General features: G+C 44.0%; 15 non-coding genes across 15 annotated transcripts; all 15 read right to left on the bottom strand.

Moving 5' to 3' along the window:
- Positions 1 to 146: 146 nt before the first annotated feature.
- Positions 147 to 219, bottom strand: Trnar-ucu (transfer RNA arginine (anticodon UCU)). Its single transcript has one exon. It is a non-coding gene; the product is annotated as a tRNA-Arg (tRNA).
- Positions 220 to 1,446: 1,227 nt separating this feature from the next.
- Trnar-ucu (transfer RNA arginine (anticodon UCU)) lies at positions 1,447 to 1,519 on the bottom strand. The gene has a single exon. It is a non-coding gene; the product is annotated as a tRNA-Arg (tRNA).
- A 1,227-nt stretch (positions 1,520 to 2,746) lies between these two features.
- Trnar-ucu (transfer RNA arginine (anticodon UCU)) lies at positions 2,747 to 2,819 on the bottom strand. Its single transcript has one exon. It is a non-coding gene; the product is annotated as a tRNA-Arg (tRNA).
- A 1,227-nt stretch (positions 2,820 to 4,046) lies between these two features.
- Positions 4,047 to 4,119, bottom strand: Trnar-ucu (transfer RNA arginine (anticodon UCU)). The gene has a single exon. It is a non-coding gene; the product is annotated as a tRNA-Arg (tRNA).
- Positions 4,120 to 5,346: 1,227 nt separating this feature from the next.
- Positions 5,347 to 5,419, bottom strand: Trnar-ucu (transfer RNA arginine (anticodon UCU)). Its single transcript has one exon. It is a non-coding gene; the product is annotated as a tRNA-Arg (tRNA).
- Positions 5,420 to 6,646: 1,227 nt separating this feature from the next.
- Trnar-ucu (transfer RNA arginine (anticodon UCU)) lies at positions 6,647 to 6,719 on the bottom strand. Its single transcript has one exon. It is a non-coding gene; the product is annotated as a tRNA-Arg (tRNA).
- Positions 6,720 to 7,946: 1,227 nt separating this feature from the next.
- Trnar-ucu (transfer RNA arginine (anticodon UCU)) lies at positions 7,947 to 8,019 on the bottom strand. Its single transcript has one exon. It is a non-coding gene; the product is annotated as a tRNA-Arg (tRNA).
- Positions 8,020 to 9,246: 1,227 nt separating this feature from the next.
- Positions 9,247 to 9,319, bottom strand: Trnar-ucu (transfer RNA arginine (anticodon UCU)). The gene has a single exon. It is a non-coding gene; the product is annotated as a tRNA-Arg (tRNA).
- A 1,227-nt stretch (positions 9,320 to 10,546) lies between these two features.
- Trnar-ucu (transfer RNA arginine (anticodon UCU)) lies at positions 10,547 to 10,619 on the bottom strand. Its single transcript has one exon. It is a non-coding gene; the product is annotated as a tRNA-Arg (tRNA).
- Positions 10,620 to 11,846: 1,227 nt separating this feature from the next.
- On the bottom strand, positions 11,847 to 11,919 carry Trnar-ucu (transfer RNA arginine (anticodon UCU)). Its single transcript has one exon. It is a non-coding gene; the product is annotated as a tRNA-Arg (tRNA).
- Positions 11,920 to 13,146: 1,227 nt separating this feature from the next.
- Trnar-ucu (transfer RNA arginine (anticodon UCU)) lies at positions 13,147 to 13,219 on the bottom strand. The gene has a single exon. It is a non-coding gene; the product is annotated as a tRNA-Arg (tRNA).
- A 1,227-nt stretch (positions 13,220 to 14,446) lies between these two features.
- On the bottom strand, positions 14,447 to 14,519 carry Trnar-ucu (transfer RNA arginine (anticodon UCU)). The gene has a single exon. It is a non-coding gene; the product is annotated as a tRNA-Arg (tRNA).
- A 1,227-nt stretch (positions 14,520 to 15,746) lies between these two features.
- Positions 15,747 to 15,819, bottom strand: Trnar-ucu (transfer RNA arginine (anticodon UCU)). The gene has a single exon. It is a non-coding gene; the product is annotated as a tRNA-Arg (tRNA).
- A 1,227-nt stretch (positions 15,820 to 17,046) lies between these two features.
- Positions 17,047 to 17,119, bottom strand: Trnar-ucu (transfer RNA arginine (anticodon UCU)). Its single transcript has one exon. It is a non-coding gene; the product is annotated as a tRNA-Arg (tRNA).
- Positions 17,120 to 18,346: 1,227 nt separating this feature from the next.
- On the bottom strand, positions 18,347 to 18,419 carry Trnar-ucu (transfer RNA arginine (anticodon UCU)). Its single transcript has one exon. It is a non-coding gene; the product is annotated as a tRNA-Arg (tRNA).
- Between the last annotated feature and the right edge of the window lie 411 nt (positions 18,420 to 18,830).

Here is an 18,830-nt window from a genome sequence, read left to right as displayed (position 1 = left end):
TCTACGAGAATTTTGCTTGTGTGTGTAAGGTCAACATATTTAAGCATAGAACTGAGGTCACAACAATTTTCACCTTTTGAAGACGCTTGTGGTTACCCATATGTCAATACCCATCTCGTGGTCGGCACATATTTTTGAAAATTGCCCGTCCCTTGTGGGGATCGAACCCACGACCTTTGGATTAGAAGTCCAACGCGCTATCCTCTGCGCCAAAGGGACACTGTCCAAGCGACGGGCTCAGATGTCAGAGATTCTGCAAGACATGACCCGTGCTACAAGTCTCGCGTTACTTTTCTGATAGGCTTACTTTCATATTTCTCTGAAGCAATTACATCAAAGACTCATTATTTATGTAACAGACACGATACATCGCTCCGAATCGCTCTATTTACCATGGCCCTACTGATTGAAACACCTGCGTATTGACAGAGTTGCTCTGTACAATCGTAGTAACACAGTCCTGCTATTACATTCGCTCACGTGCGCTGCTTACAGATAAGTGGGAATTACGCTCTTTAGAACAGCATCCACTCACAAAGTGGTAAACGACACACTGGAAACACTGTATGATTAGTCACATTTTTTGACTTTGGTTGACTGCTGTGTCACAGCCGGTCCCCATCATATGTATACACTCCAACGGACGTGTGTGCCCTGTTAGCACATTTACCAGGAACGTTAGCTGCATCACCTCCCTGGCAATTTCATGCCGTCCTCGAAGCGTCAGCCATTGCTTGGTGACAGTGTGTTTCGATGAGACGTGGACAGATGATGCATCTCTCTCGCCGTCAGTTATAGGCGGGAATCATACTTAATGTAGTTTTCTGCAAGCGTCAGCGGAGCGTCAGACATCTCTGTCTGGTCTTCTCCCTTCATGTATCCAGCAAGCCCCCTCCTGACAGTCTCCAGTAAAAGCCCCCTGTGCTGAAGCGAAAATTGCCGCCGTTTCTATAGATACAGAGTGCCATTGTTTAATGGGAACAGTTAAAGACCCATAGTACAATATCTTGTTGTGAAACAGTCTACTTTTCTCACTTGTGGCAGAGGAAACTGAAACCCTCTCACCTTGGGCTGGAAGAATTAAAGATCATGACTGGGATTACGTACATTGACTCGTGAAGTAATACAAACTTATTTCACTCTTCATTGTATTTGCTTCTGTACAAAATGTGCGTTCTATTGCTATATTTCTATCTGTAGGTAAAAATTGGGCATTGAAAGAAAATTTGCGTGAACAGGCACGTGAAGATATGGTTCCGTTTGTACAGCATTTACACATAACAGCGTCATGGATAACAGATCTACGAGAATTTTGCTTGTGTGTGTAAGGTCAACATATTTAAGCATAGAACTGAGGTCACAACAATTTTCACCTTTTGAAGACGCTTGTGGTTACCCATATGTCAATACCCATCTCGTGATCGGCACATATTTTTAAAAATTGCCCGTCCCTTGTGGGGATCGAACCCACGACCTTTGGATTAGAAGTCCAACGCGCTATCCTCTGCGCCAAAGGGACACTGTCCAAGCGACGGGCTCAGATGTCAGAGATTCTGCAAGACATGACCCGTGCTACAAGTCTCGCGTTACTTTTCTGATAGGCTTACTTTCATATTTCTCTGAAGCAATTACATCAAAGACTCATTATTTATGTAACAGACACGATACATCGCTCCGAATCGCTCTATTTACCATGGCCCTACTGATTGAAACACCTGCGTATTGACAGAGTTGCTCTGTACAATCGTAGTAACACAGTCCTGCTATTACATTCGCTCACGTGCGCTGCTTACAGATAAGTGGGAATTACGCTCTTTAGAACAGCATCCACTCACAAAGTGGTAAACGACACACTGGAAACACTGTATGATTAGTCACATTTTTTGACTTTGGTTGACTGCTGTGTCACAGCCGGTCCCCATCATATGTATACACTCCAACGGACGTGTGTGCCCTGTTAGCACATTTACCAGGAACGTTAGCTGCATCACCTCCCTGGCAATTTCATGCCGTCCTCGAAGCGTCAGCCATTGCTTGGTGACAGTGTGTTTCGATGAGACGTGGACAGATGATGCATCTCTCTCGCCGTCAGTTATAGGCGGGAATCATACTTAATGTAGTTTTCTGCAAGTGTCAGCGGAGCGTCAGACATCTCTGTCTGGTCTTCTCCCTTCATGTATCCAGCAAGCCCCCTCCTGACAGTCTCCAGTAAAAGCCCCCTGTGCTGAAGCGAAAATTGCCGCCGTTTCTATAGATACAGAGTGCCATTGTTTAATGGGAACAGTTAAGGACCCATAGTACAATATCTTGTTGTGAAACAGTCTACTTTTCTCACTTGTGGCAGAGGAAACTGAAACCCTCTCACCTTGGGCTGGAAGAATTAAAGATCATGACTGGGATTACGTACATTGACTCGTGAAGTAATACAAACTTATTTCACTCTTCATTGTATTTGCTTCTGTACAAAATGTGCGTTCTATTGCTATATTTCTATCTGTAGGTAAAAATTGGGCATTGAAAGAAAATTTGCGTGAACAGGCACGTGAAGATATGGTTCCGTTTGTACAGCATTTACACATAACAGCGTCATGGATAACAGATCTACGAGAATTTTGCTTGTGTGTGTAAGGTCAACATATTTAAGCATAGAACTGAGGTCACAACAATTTTCACCTTTTGAAGACGCTTGTGGTTACCCATATGTCAATACCCATCTCGTGATCGGCACATATTTTTAAAAACTGCCCGTCCCTTGTGGGGATCGAACCCACGACCTTTGGATTAGAAGTCCAACGCGCTATCCTCTGCGCCAAAGGGACACTGTCCAAGCGACGGGCTCAGATGTCAGAGATTCTGCAAGACATGACCCGTGCTACAAGTCTCGCGTTACTTTTCTGATAGGCTTACTTTCATATTTCTCTGAAGCAATTACATCAAAGACTCATTATTTATGTAACAGACACGATACATCGCTCCGAATCGCTCTATTTACCATGGCCCTACTGATTGAAACACCTGCGTATTGACAGAGTTGCTCTGTACAATCGTAGTAACACAGTCCTGCTATTACATTCGCTCACGTGCGCTGCTTACAGATAAGTGGGAATTACGTTCTTTAGAACAGCATCCACTCACAAAGTGGTAAACGACACACTGGAAACACTGTATGATTAGTCACATTTTTTGACTTTGGTTGACTGCTGTGTCACAGCCGGTCCCCATCATATGTATACACTCCAACGGACGTGTGTGCCCTGTTAGCACATTTACCAGGAACGTTAGCTGCATCACCTCCCTGGCAATTTCATGCCGTCCTCGAAGCGTCAGCCATTGCTTGGTGACAGTGTGTTTCGATGAGACGTGGACAGATGATGCATCTCTCTCGCCGTCAGTTATAGGCGGGAATCATACTTAATGTAGTTTTCTGCAAGCGTCAGCGGAGCGTCAGACATCTCTGTCTGGTCTTCTCCCTTCATGTATCCAGCAAGCCCCCTCCTGACAGTCTCCAGTAAAAGCCCCCTGTGCTGAAGCGAAAATTGCCGCCGTTTCTATAGATACAGAGTGCCATTGTTTAATGGGAACAGTTAAGGACCCATAGTACAATATCTTGTTGTGAAACAGTCTACTTTTCTCACTTGTGGCAGAGGAAACTGAAACCCTCTCACCTTGGGCTGGAAGAATTAAAGATCATGACTGGGATTACGTACATTGACTTGTGAAGTAATACAAACTTATTTCACTCTTCATTGTATTTGCTTGTGTACAAAATGTGCGTTCTATTGCTATATTTCTATCTGTAGGTAAAAATTGGGCATTGAAAGAAAATTTGCGTGAACAGGCACGTGAAGATATGGTTCCGTTTGTACAGCATTTACACATAACAGCGTCATGGATAACAGATCTACGAGAATTTTGCTTGTGTGTGTAAGGTCAACATATTTAAGCATAGAACTGAGGTCACAACAATTTTCACCTTTTGAAGACGCTTGTGGTTACCCATATGTCAATACCCATCTCGTGATCGGCACATATTTTTAAAAATTGCCCGTCCCTTGTGGGGATCGAACCCACGACCTTTGGATTAGAAGTCCAACGCGCTATCCTCTGCGCCAAAGGGACACTGTCCAAGCGACGGGCTCAGATGTCAGAGATTCTGCAAGACATGACCCGTGCTACAAGTCTCGCGTTACTTTTCTGATAGGCTTACTTTCATATTTCTCTGAAGCAATTACATCAAAGACTCATTATTTATGTAACAGACACGATACATCGCTCCGAATCGCTCTATTTACCATGGCAATACTGATTGAAACACCTGCGTATTGACAGAGTTGCTCTGTACAATCGTAGTAACACAGTCCTGCTATTACATTCGCTCACGTGCGCTGCTTACAGATAAGTGGGAATTACGTTCTTTAGAACAGCATCCACTCACAGAGTGGTAAACGACACACTGGAAACACTGTATGATTAGTCACATTTTTTGACTTTGGTTGACTGCTGTGTCACAGCCGGTCCCCATCATATGTATACACTCCAACGGACGTGTGTGCCCTGTTAGCACATTTACCAGGAACGTTAGCTGCATCACCTCCCTGGCAATTTCATGCCGTCCTCGAAGCGTCAACCATTGCTTGGTGACAGTGTGTTTCGATGAGACGTGGACAGATGATGCATCTCTCTCGCCGTCAGTTATAGGCGGGAATCATACTTAATGTAGTTTTCTGCAAGCGTCAGCGGAGCGTCAGACATCTCTGTCTGGTCTTCTCCCTTCATGTATCCAGCAAGCCCCCTCCTGACAGTCTCCAGTAAAAGCCCCCTGTGCTGAAGCGAAAATTGCCGCCGTTTCTATAGATACAGAGTGCCATTGTTTAATGGGAACAGTTAAGGACCCATAGTACAATATCTTGTTGTGAAACAGTCTACTTTTCTCACTTGTGGCAGAGGAAACTGAAACCCTCTCACCTTGGGCTGGAAGAATTAAAGATCATGACTGGGATTACGTACATTGACTCGTGAAGTAATACAAACTTATTTCACTCTTCATTGTATTTGCTTCTGTACAAAATGTGCGTTCTATTGCTATATTTCTATCTGTAGGTAAAAATTGGGCATTGAAAGAAAATTTGCGTGAACAGGCATGTGAAGATATGGTTCCGTTTGTACAGCATTTACACATAACAGCGTCATGGATAACAGATCTACGAGAATTTTGCTTGTGTGTGTAAGGTCAACATATTTAAGCATAGAACTGAGGTCACAACAATTTTCACCTTTTGAAGACGCTTGTGGTTACCCATATGTCAATACCCATCTCGTGATCGGCACATATTTTTAAAAATTGCCCATCCCTTGTGGGGATCGAACCCACGACCTTTGGATTAGAAGTCCAACGCGCTATCCTCTGCGCCAAAGGGACACTGTCCAAGCGACGGGCTCAGATGTCAGAGATTCTGCAAGACATGACCCGTGCTACAAGTCTCGCGTTACTTTTCTGATAGGCTTACTTTCATATTTCTCTGAAGCAATTACATCAAAGACTCATTATTTATGTAACAGACACGATACATCGCTCCGAATCGCTCTATTTACCATGGCAATACTGATTGAAACACCTGCGTATTGACAGAGTTGCTCTGTACAATCGTAGTAACACAGTCCTGCTATTACATTCGCTCACGTGCGCTGCTTACAGATAAGTGGGAATTACGTTCTTTAGAACAGCATCCACTCACAGAGTGGTAAACGACACACTGGAAACACTGTATGATTAGTCACATTTTTTGACTTTGGTTGACTGCTGTGTCACAGCCGGTCCCCATCATATGTATACACTCCAACGGACGTGTGTGCCCTGTTAGCACATTTACCAGGAACGTTAGCTGCATCACCTCCCTGGCAATTTCATGCCGTCCTCGAAGCGTCAGCCATTGCTTGGTGACAGTGTGTTTCGATGAGACGTGGACAGATGATGCATCTCTCTCGCCGTCAGTTATAGGCGGGAATCATACTTAATGTAGGTTTCTGCAAGCGTCAGCGGAGCGTCAGACATCTCTGTCTGGTCTTCTCCCTTCATGTATCCAGCAAGCCCCCTCCTGACAGTCTCCAGTAAAAGCCCCCTGTGCTGAAGCGAAAATTGCCGCCGTTTCTATAGATACAGAGTGCCATTGTTTAATGGGAACAGTTAAGGACCCATAGTACAATATCTTGTTGTGAAACAGTCTACTTTTCTCACTTGTGGCAGAGGAAACTGAAACCCTCTCACCTTGGGCTGGAAGAATTAAAGATCATGACTGGGATTACGTACATTGACTCGTGAAGTAATACAAACTTATTTCACTCTTCATTGTATTTGCTTCTGTACAAAATGTGCGTTCTATTGCTATATTTCTATCTGTAGGTAAAAATTGGGCATTGAAAGAAAATTTGCGTGAACAGGCACGTGAAGATATGGTTCCGTTTGTACAGCATTTACACATAACAGCGTCATGGATAACAGATCTACGAGAATTTTGCTTGTGTGTGTAAGGTCAACATATTTAAGCATAGAACTGAGGTCACAACAATTTTCACCTTTTGAAGACGCTTGTGGTTACCCATATGTCAATACCCATCTCGTGATCGGCACATATTTTTAAAAATTGCCCGTCCCTTGTGGGGATCGAACCCACGACCTTTGGATTAGAAGTCCAACGCGCTATCCTCTGCGCCAAAGGGACACTGTCCAAGCGACGGGCTCAGATGTCAGAGATTCTGCAAGACATGACCCGTGCTACAAGTCTCGCGTTACTTTTCTGATAGGCTTACTTTCATATTTCTCTGAAGCAATTACATCAAAGACTCATTATTTATGTAACAGACACGATACATCGCTCCGAATCGCTCTATTTACCATGGCCCTACTGATTGAAACACCTGCGTATTGACAGAGTTGCTCTGTACAATCGTAGTAACACAGTCCTGCTATTACATTCGCTCACGTGCGCTGCTTACAGATAAGTGGGAATTACGTTCTTTAGAACAGCATCCACTCACAAAGTGGTAAACGACACACTGGAAACACTGTATGATTAGTCACATTTTTTGACTTTGGTTGACTGCTGTGTCACAGCCGGTCCCCATCATATGTATACACTCCAACGGACGTGTGTGCCCTGTTAGCACATTTACCAGGAACGTTAGCTGCATCACCTCCCTGGCAATTTCATGCCGTCCTCGAAGCGTCAGCCATTGCTTGGTGACAGTGTGTTTCGATGAGACGTGGACAGATGATGCATCTCTCTCGCCGTCAGTTATAGGCGGGAATCATACTTAATGTAGTTTTCTGCAAGCGTCAGCGGAGCGTCAGACATCTCTGTCTGGTCTTCTCCCTTCATGTATCCAGCAAGCCCCCTCCTGACAGTCTCCAGTAAAAGCCCCCTGTGCTGAAGCGAAAATTGCCGCCGTTTCTATAGATACAGAGTGCCATTGTTTAATGGGAACAGTTAAGGACCCATAGTACAATATCTTGTTGTGAAACAGTCTACTTTTCTCACTTGTGGCAGAGGAAACTGAAACCCTCTCACCTTGGGCTGGAAGAATTAAAGATCATGACTGGGATTACGTACATTGACTCGTGAAGTAATACAAACTTATTTCACTCTTCATTGTATTTGCTTCTGTACAAAATGTGCGTTCTATTGCTATATTTCTATCTGTAGGTAAAAATTGGGCATTGAAAGAAAATTTGCGTGAACAGGCACGTGAAGATATGGTTCCGTTTGTACAGCATTTACACATAACAGCGTCATGGATAACAGATCTACGAGAATTTTGCTTGTGTGTGTAAGGTCAACATATTTAAGCATAGAACTGAGGTCACAACAATTTTCACCTTTTGAAGACGCTTGTGGTTACCCATATGTCAATACCCATCTCGTGATCGGCACATATTTTTAAAAATTGCCCGTCCCTTGTGGGGATCGAACCCACGACCTTTGGATTAGAAGTCCAACGCGCTATCCTCTGCGCCAAAGGGACACTGTCCAAGCGACGGGCTCAGATGTCAGAGATTCTGCAAGACATGACCCGTGCTACAAGTCTCGCGTTACTTTTCTGATAGGCTTACTTTCATATTTCTCTGAAGCAATTACATCAAAGACTCATTATTTATGTAACAGACACGATACATCGCTCCGAATCGCTCTATTTACCATGGCCCTACTGATTGAAACACCTGCGTATTGACAGAGTTGCTCTGTACAATCGTAGTAACACAGTCCTGCTATTACATTCGCTCACGTGCGCTGCTTACAGATAAGTGGGAATTACGTTCTTTAGAACAGCATCCACTCACAAAGTGGTAAACGACACACTGGAAACACTGTATGATTAGTCACATTTTTTGACTTTGGTTGACTGCTGTGTCACAGCCGGTCCCCATCATATGTATACACTCCAACGGACGTGTGTGCCCTGTTAGCACATTTACCAGGAACGTTAGCTGCATCACCTCCCTGGCAATTTCATGCCGTCCTCGAAGCGTCAGCCATTGCTTGGTGACAGTGTGTTTCGATGAGACGTGGACAGATGATGCATCTCTCTCGCCGTCAGTTATAGGCGGGAATCATACTTAATGTAGTTTTCTGCAAGCGTCAGCGGAGCGTCAGACATCTCTGTCTGGTCTTCTCCCTTCATGTATCCAGCAAGCCCCCTCCTGACAGTCTCCAGTAAAAGCCCCCTGTGCTGAAGCGAAAATTGCCGCCGTTTCTATAGATACAGAGTGCCATTGTTTAATGGGAACAGTTAAGGACCCATAGTACAATATCTTGTTGTGAAACAGTCTACTTTTCTCACTTGTGGCAGAGGAAACTGAAACCCTCTCACCTTGGGCTGGATGAATTAATGATCATGACTGGGATTACGTACATTGACTCGTGAAGTAATACAAACTTATTTCACTCTTCATTGTATTTGCTTCTGTACAAAATGTGCGTTCTATTGCTATATTTCTATCTGTAGGTAAAAATTGGGCATTGAAAGAAAATTTGCGTGAACAGGCACGTGAAGATATGGTTCCGTTTGTACAGCATTTACACATAACAGCGTCATGGATAACAGATCTACGAGAATTTTGCTTGTGTGTGTAAGGTCAACATATTTAAGCATAGAACTGAGGTCACAACAATTTTCACCTTTTGAAGACGCTTGTGGTTACCCATATGTCAATACCCATCTCGTGATCGGCACATATTTTTAAAAATTGCCCGTCCCTTGTGGGGATCGAACCCACGACCTTTGGATTAGAAGTCCAACGCGCTATCCTCTGCGCCAAAGGGACACTGTCCAAGCGACGGGCTCAGATGTCAGAGATTCTGCAAGACATGACCCGTGCTACAAGTCTCGCGTTACTTTTCTGATAGGCTTACTTTCATATTTCTCTGAAGCAATTACATCAAAGACTCATTATTTATGTAACAGACACGATACATCGCTCCGAATCGCTCTATTTACCATGGCCCTACTGATTGAAACACCTGCGTATTGACAGAGTTGCTCTGTACAATCGTAGTAACACAGTCCTGCTATTACATTCGCTCACGTGCGCTGCTTACAGATAAGTGGGAATTACGTTCTTTAGAACAGCATCCACTCACAAAGTGGTAAACGACACACTGGAAACACTGTATGATTAGTCACATTTTTTGACTTTGGTTGACTGCTGTGTCACAGCCGGTCCCCATCATATGTATACACTCCAACGGACGTGTGTGCCCTGTTAGCACATTTACCAGGAACGTTAGCTGCATCACCTCCCTGGCAATTTCATGCCGTCCTCGAAGCGTCAGCCATTGCTTGGTGACAGTGTGTTTCGATGAGACGTGGACAGATGATGCATCTCTCTCGCCGTCAGTTATAGGCGGGAATCATACTTAATGTAGTTTTCTGCAAGCGTCAGCGGAGCGTCAGACATCTCTGTCTGGTCTTCTCCCTTCATGTATCCAGCAAGCCCCCTCCTGACAGTCTCCAGTAAAAGCCCCCTGTGCTGAAGCGAAAATTGCCGCCGTTTCTATAGATACAGAGTGCCATTGTTTAATGGGAACAGTTAAGGACCCATAGTACAATATCTTGTTGTGAAACAGTCTACTTTTCTCACTTGTGGCAGAGGAAACTGAAACCCTCTCACCTTGGGCTGGAAGAATTAAAGATCATGACTGGGATTACGTACATTGACTCGTGAAGTAATACAAACTTATTTCACTCTTCATTGTATTTGCTTCTGTACAAAATGTGCGTTCTATTGCTATATTTCTATCTGTAGGTAAAAATTGGGCATTGAAAGAAAATTTGCGTGAACAGGCACGTGAAGATATGGTTCCGTTTGTACGGCATTTACACATAACAGCGTCATGGATAACAGATCTACGAGAATTTTGCTTGTGTGTGTAAGGTCAACATATTTAAGCATAGAACTGAGGTCACAACAATTTTCACCTTTTGAAGACGCTTGTGGTTACCCATATGTCAATACCCATCTCGTGATCGGCACATATTTTTAAAAATTGCCCGTCCCTTGTGGGGATCGAACCCACGACCTTTGGATTAGAAGTCCAACGCGCTATCCTCTGCGCCAAAGGGACACTGTCCAAGCGACGGGCTCAGATGTCAGAGATTCTGCAAGACATGACCCGTGCTACAAGTCTCGCGTTACTTTTCTGATAGGCTTACTTTCATATTTCTCTGAAGCAATTACATCAAAGACTCATTATTTATGTAACAGACACGATACATCGCTCCGAATCGCTCTATTTACCATGGCCCTACTGATTGAAACACCTGCGTATTGACAGAGTTGCTCTGTACAATCGTAGTAACACAGTCCTGCTATTACATTCGCTCACGTGCGCTGCTTACAGATAAGTGGGAATTACGTTCTTTAGAACAGCATCCACTCACAAAGTGGTAAACGACACACTGGAAACACTGTATGATTAGTCACATTTTTTGACTTTGGTTGACTGCTGTGTCACAGCCGGTCCCCATCATATGTATACACTCCAACGGACGTGTGTGCCCTGTTAGCACATTTACCAGGAACGTTAGCTGCATCACCTCCCTGGCAATTTCATGCCGTCCTCGAAGCGTCAGCCATTGCTTGGTGACATTGTGTTTCGATGAGACGTGGACAGATGATGCATCTCTCTCGCCGTCAGTTATAGGCGGGAATCATACTTAATGTAGTTTTCTGCAAGCGTCAGCGGAGCGTCAGACATCTCTGTCTGGTCTTCTCCCTTCATGTATCCAGCAAGCCCCCTCCTGACAGTCTCCAGTAAAAGCCCCCTGTGCTGAAGCGAAAATTGCCGCCGTTTCTATAGATACAGAGTGCCATTGTTTAATGGGAACAGTTAAGGACCCATAGTACAATATCTTGTTGTGAAACAGTCTACTTTTCTCACTTGTGGCAGAGGAAACTGAAACCCTCTCACCTTGGGCTGGATGAATTAAAGATCATGACTGGGATTACGTACATTGACTCGTGAAGTAATACAAACTTATTTCACTCTTCATTGTATTTGCTTCTGTACAAAATGTGCGTTCTATTGCTATATTTCTATCTGTAGGTAAAAATTGGGCATTGAAAGAAAATTTGCGTGAACAGGCACGTGAAGATATGGTTCCGTTTGTACAGCATTTACACATAACAGCGTCATGGATAACAGATCTACGAGAATTTTGCTTGTGTGTGTAAGGTCAACATATTTAAGCATAGAACTGAGGTCACAACAATTTTCACCTTTTGAAGACGCTTGTGGTTACCCATATGTCAATACCCATCTCGTGATCGGCACATATTTTTAAAAATTGCCCGTCCCTTGTGGGGATCGAACCCACGACCTTTGGATTAGAAGTCCAACGCGCTATCCTCTGCGCCAAAGGGACACTGTCCAAGCCACGGGCTCAGATGTCAGAGATTCTGCAAGACATGACCCGTGCTACAAGTCTCGCGTTACTTTTCTGATAGGCTTACTTTCATATTTCTCTGAAGCAATTACATCAAAGACTCATTATTTATGTAACAGACACGATACATCGCTCCGAATCGCTCTATTTACCATGGCCCTACTGATTGAAACACCTGCGTATTGACAGAGTTGCTCTGTACAATCGTAGTAACACAGTCCTGCTATTACATTCGCTCACGTGCGCTGCTTACAGATAAGTGGGAATTACGTTCTTTAGAACAGCATCCACTCACAAAGTGGTAAACGACACACTGGAAACACTGTATGATTAGTCACATTTTTTGACTTTGGTTGACTGCTGTGTCACAGCCGGTCCCCATCATATGTATACACTCCAACGGACGTGTGTGCCCTGTTAGCACATTTACCAGGAACGTTAGCTGCATCACCTCCCTGGCAATTTCATGCCGTCCTCGAAGCGTCAGCCATTGCTTGGTGACAGTGTGTTTCGATGAGACGTGGACAGATGATGCATCTCTCTCGCCGTCAGTTATAGGCGGGAATCATACTTAATGTAGTTTTCTGCAAGCGTCAGCGGAGCGTCAGACATCTCTGTCTGGTCTTCTCCCTTCATGTATCCAGCAAGCCCCCTCCTGACAGTCTCCAGTAAAAGCCCCCTGTGCTGAAGCGAAAATTGCCGCCGTTTCTATAGATACAGAGTGCCATTGTTTAATGGGAACAGTTAAGGACCCATAGTACAATATCTTGTTGTGAAACAGTCTACTTTTCTCACTTGTGGCAGAGGAAACTGAAACCCTCTCACCTTGGGCTGGAAGAATTAAAGATCATGACTGGGATTACGTACATTGACTCGTGAAGTAATACAAACTTATTTCACTCTTCATTGTATTTGCTTCTGTACAAAATGTGCGTTCTATTGCTATATTTCTATCTGTAGGTAAAAATTGGGCATTGAAAGAAAATTTGCGTGAACAGGCATGTGAAGATATGGTTCCGTTTGTACAGCATTTACACATAACAGCGTCATGGATAACAGATCTACGAGAATTTTGCTTGTGTGTGTAAGGTCAACATATTTAAGCATAGAACTGAGGTCACAACAATTTTCACCTTTTGAAGACGCTTGTGGTTACCCATATGTCAATACCCATCTCGTGATCGGCACATATTTTTAAAAATTGCCCGTCCCTTGTGGGGATCGAACCCACGACCTTTGGATTAGAAGTCCAACGCGCTATCCTCTGTGCCAAAGGGACACTGTCCAAGCGACGGGCTCAGATGTCAGAGATTCTGCAAGACATGACCCGTGCTACAAGTCTCGCGTTACTTTTCTGATAGGCTTACTTTCATATTTCTCTGAAGCAATTACATCAAAGACTCATTATTTATGTAACAGACACGATACATCGCTCCGAATCGCTCTATTTACCATGGCCCTACTGATTGAAACACCTGCGTATTGACAGAGTTGCTCTGTACAATCGTAGTAACACAGTCCTGCTATTACATTCGCTCACGTGCGCTGCTTACAGATAAGTGGGAATTACGTTCTTTAGAACAGCATCCACTCACAAAGTGGTAAACGACACACTGGAAACACTGTATGATTAGTCACATTTTTTGACTTTGGTTGACTGCTGTGTCACAGCCGGTCCCCATCATATGTATACACTCCAACGGACGTGTGTGCCCTGTTAGCACATTTACCAGGAACGTTAGCTGCATCACCTCCCTGGCAATTTCATGCCGTCCTCGAAGCGTCAGCCATTGCTTGGTGACAGTGTGTTTCGATGAGACGTGGACAGATGATGCATCTCTCTCGCCGTCAGTTATAGGCGGGAATCATACTTAATGTAGTTTTCTGCAAGCGTCAGCGGAGCGTCAGACATCTCTGTCTGGTCTTCTCCCTTCATGTATCCAGCAAGCCCCCTCCTGACAGTCTCCAGTAAAAGCCCCCTGTGCTGAAGCGAAAATTGCCGCCGTTTCTATAGATACAGAGTGCCATTGTTTAATGGGAACAGTTAAGGACCCATAGTACAATATCTTGTTGTGAAACAGTCTACTTTTCTCACTTGTGGCAGAGGAAACTGAAACCCTCTCACCTTGGGCTGGAAGAATTAAAGATCATGACTGGGATTACGTACATTGACTCGTGAAGTAATACAAACTTATTTCACTCTTCATTGTATTTGCTTCTGTACAAAATGTGCGTTCTATTGCTATATTTCTATCTGTAGGTAAAAATTGGGCATTGAAAGAAAATTTGCGTGAACAGGCACGTGAAGATATGGTTCCGTTTGTACAGCATTTACACATAACAGCGTCATGGATAACAGATCAAGGAGAATTTTGCTTGTGTGTGTAAGGTCAACATATTTAAGCATAGAACTGAGGTCACAACAATTTTCACCTTTTGAAGACGCTTGTGGTTACCCATATGTCAATACCCATCTCGTGATCGGCACATATTTTTAAAAATTGCCCGTCCCTTGTGGGGATCGAACCCACGACCTTTGGATTAGAAGTCCAACGCGCTATCCTCTGCGCCAAAGGGACACTGTCCAAGCGACGGGCTCAGATGTCAGAGATTCTGCAAGACATGACCCGTGCTACAAGTCTCGCGTTACTTTTCTGATAGGCTTACTTTCATATTTCTCTGAAGCAATTACATCAAAGACTCATTATTTATGTAACAGACACGATACATCGCTCCGAATCGCTCTATTTACCATGGCCCTACTGATTGAAACACCTGCGTATTGACAGAGTTGCTCTGTACAATCGTAGTAACACAGTCCTGCTATTACATTCGCTCACGTGCGCTGCTTACAGATAAGTGGGAATTACGTTCTTTAGAACAGCATCCACTCACAAAGTGGTAAACGACACACTGGAAACACTGTATGATTAGTCACATTTTTTGACTTTGGTTGACTGCTGTGTCACAGCCGGTCCCCATCATATGTATACACTCCAACGGACGTGTGTGCCCTGTTAGCACATTTACCAGGAACGTTAGCTGCATCACCTCCCTGGCAATTTCATGCCATCCTCGAAGCGTCAGCCATTGCTTGGTGACAGTGTGTTTCGATGAGACGTGGACAGATGATGCATCTCTCTCGCCGTCAGTTATAGGCGGGAATCATACTTAATGTAGTTTTCTGCAAGCGTCAGCGGAGCGTCAGACATCTCTGTCTGGTCTTCTCCCTTCATGTATCCAGCAAGCCCCCTCCTGACAGTCTCCAGTAAAAGCCCCCTGTGCTGAAGCGAAAATTGCCGCCGTTTCTATAGATACAGAGTGCCATTGTTTAATGGGAACAGTTAAGGACCCATAGTACAATATCTTGTTGTGAAACAGTCTACTTTTCTCACTTGTGGCAGAGGAAACTGAAACCCTCTCACCTTGGGCTGGAAGAATTAAAGATCATGACTGGGATTACGTACATTGACTCGTGAAGTAATACAAACTTATTTCACTCTTCATTGTATTTGCTTCTGTACAAAATGTGCGTTCTATTGCTATATTTCTATCTGTAGGTAAAAATTGGGCATTGAAAGAAAATTTGCGTGAACAGGCACGTGAAGATATGGTTCCGTTTGTACAGCATTTACACATAACAGCGTCATGGATAACAGATCTACGAGAATTTTGCTTGTGTGTGTAAGGTCAACATATTTAAGCATAGAACTGAGGTCACAACAATTTTCACCTTTTGAAGACGCTTGTGGTTACCCATATGTCAATACCCATCTCGTGATCGGCACATATTTTTAAAAATTGCCCGTCCCTTGTGGGGATCGAACCCACGACCTTTGGATTAGAAGTCCAACGCGCTATCCTCCGCGCCAAAGGGACACTGTCCAAGCGACGGCCTCAGATGTCAGAGATTCTGCAAGACATGACCCGTGCTACAAGTCTCGCGTTACTTTTCTGATAGGCTTACTTTCATATTTCTCTGAAGCAATTACATCAAAGACTCATTATTTATGTAACAGACACGATACATCGCTCCGAATCGCTCTATTTACCATGGCCCTACTGATTGAAACACCTGCGTATTGACAGAGTTGCTCTGTACAATCGTAGTAACACAGTCCTGCTATTACATTCGCTCACGTGCGCTGCTTACAGATAAGTGGGAATTACGTTCTTTAGAACAGCATCCACTCACAAAGTGGTAAACGACACACTGGAAACACTGTATGATTAGTCACATTTTTTGACTTTGGTTGACTGCTGTGTCACAGCCGGTCCCCATCATATGTATACACTCCAACGGACGTGTGTGCCCTGTTAGCACATTTACCAGGAACGTTAGCTGCATCACCTCCCTGGCAATTTCATGCCGTCCTCGAAGCGTCAGCCATTGCTTGGTGACAGTGTGTTTCGATGAGACGTGGACAGATGATGCATCTCTCTCGCCGTCAGTTATAGGCGGGAATCATACTTAATGTAGTTTTCTGCAAGCGTCAGCGGAGCGTCAGACATCTCTGTCTGGTCTTCTCCCTTCATGTATCCAGCAAGCCCCCTCCTGACAGTCTCGAGTAAAAGCCCCCTGTGCTGAAGCGAAAATTGCCGCCGTTACTATAGATACAGAGTGCCATTGTTTAATGGGAACAGTTAAGGACACATAGTACAATATCTTGTTGTGAAACAGTCTACTTTTCTCACTTGTGGCAGAGGAAACTGAAACCCTCTCACCTTGGGCTGGAAGAATTAAAGATCATGACTGGGATTACGTACATTGACTCGTGAAGTAATACAAACTTATTTCACTCTTCATTGTATTTGCTTCTGTACAAAATGTGCGTTCTATTGCTATATTTCTATCTGTAGGTAAAAATTGGGCATTGAAAGAAAATTTGCGTGAACAGGCACGTGAAGATATGGTTCCGTTTGTACAGCATTTACACATAACAGCGTCATGGATAACAGATCTACGAGAATTTTGCTTGTGTGTGTAAGGTCAACATATTTAAGCATAGAACTGAGGTCACAACAATTTTCACCTTTTGAAGACGCTTGTGGTTACCCATATGTCAATACCCATCTCGTGATCGGCACATATTTTTAAAAATTGCCCGTCCCTTGTGGGGATCGAACCCACGACCTTTGGATTAGAAGTCCAACGCGCTATCCTCCGCGCCAAAGGGACACTGTCCAAGCGACGGGCTCAGATGTCAGAGATTCTGCAAGACATGACCCGTGCTACAAGTCTCGCGTTACTTTTCTGATAGGCTTACTTTCATATTTCTCTGAAGCAATTACATCAAAGACTCATTATTTATGTAACAGACACGATACATCGCTCTGAATCGCTCTATTTACCATGGCCCTACTGATTGAAACACCTGCGTATTGACAGAGTTGCTCTGTACAATCGTAGTAACACAGTCCTGCTATTACATTCGCTCACGTGCGCTGCTTACAGATAAGTGGGAATTACGTTCTTTAGAACAGCATCCACTCACAAAGTGGTAAACGACACACTGGAAACACTGTATGATTAGTCACATTTTTTGACTTTGGTTGACTGCTGTGTCACAGCCGGTCCCCATCATATGTATACACTCCAACGGACGTGTGTGCCCTGTTAGCACATTTACCAGGAACGTTAGCTGCATCACCTCCCTGGCAATTTCATGCCGTCCTCGAAGCGTCAGCCATTGCTTGGTGACAGTGTGTTTCGATGAGACGTGGACAGATGATGCATCTCTCTCGCCGTCAGTTATAGGCGGGAATCATACTTAATGTAGTTTTCTGCAAGCGTCAGCGGAGCGTCAGACATCTCTGTCTGGTCTTCTCCCTTCATGTATCCAGCAAGCCCCCTCCTGACAGTCTCCAGTAAAAGCCCCCTGTGCTGAAGCGAAAATTGCCGCCGTTTCTATAGATACAGAGTGCCATTGTTTAATGGGAACAGTTAAGGACCCATAGTACAATATCTTGTTGTGAAACAGTCTACTTTTCTCACTTGTGGCAGAGGAAACTGAAACCCTCTCACCTTGGGCTGGAAGAATTAAAGATCATGACTGGGATTACGTACATTGACTCGTGAAGTAATACAAACTTATTTCACTCTTCATTGTATTTGCTTCTGTACAAAATGTGCGTTCTATTGCTATATTTCTATCTGTAGGTAAAAATTGGGCTTTGAAAGAAAATTTGCGTGAACAGGCACGTGAAGATATGGTTCCGTTTGTACAGCATTTACACATAACAGCGTCATGGATAACAGATCTACGAGAATTTTGCTTGTGTGTGTAAGGTCAACATATTTAAGCATAGAACTGAGGTCACAACAATTTTCACCTTTTGAAGACGCTTGTGGTTACCCATATGTCAATACCCATCTCGTGATCGGCACATATTTTTAAAAATTGCCCGTCCCTTGTGGGGATCGAACCCACGACCTTTGGATTAGAAGTCCAACGCGCTATCCTCTGCGCCAAAGGGACACTGTCCAAGCCACGGGCTCAGATGTCAGAGATTCTGCAAGACATGACCCGTGCTACAAGTCTCGCGTTACTTTTCTGATAGGCTTACTTTCATATTTCTCTGAAGCAATTACATCAAAGACTCATTATTTATGTAACAGACACGATACATCGCTCCGAATCGCTCTATTTACCATGGCCCTACTGATTGAAACACCTGCGTATTGACAGAGTTGCTCTGTACAATCGTAGTAACACAGTCCTGCTATTACATTCGCTCACGTGCGCTGCTTACAGATAAGTGGGAATTACGTTCTTTAGAACAGCATCCACTCACAAAGTGGTAAACGACACACTGGAAACACTGTATGATTAGTCACATTTTTTGACTTTGGTTGACTGCTGTGTCACAGCCGGTCCCCATCATATGTA

Source organism: Schistocerca serialis, chromosome 1, assembly GCF_023864345.2.
Source record: "Schistocerca serialis cubense isolate TAMUIC-IGC-003099 chromosome 1, iqSchSeri2.2, whole genome shotgun sequence".
NCBI lineage: Eukaryota > Metazoa > Arthropoda > Insecta > Orthoptera > Acrididae > Schistocerca > Schistocerca serialis.
This window is presented reverse-complemented; position numbering and strand designations above follow the sequence as displayed.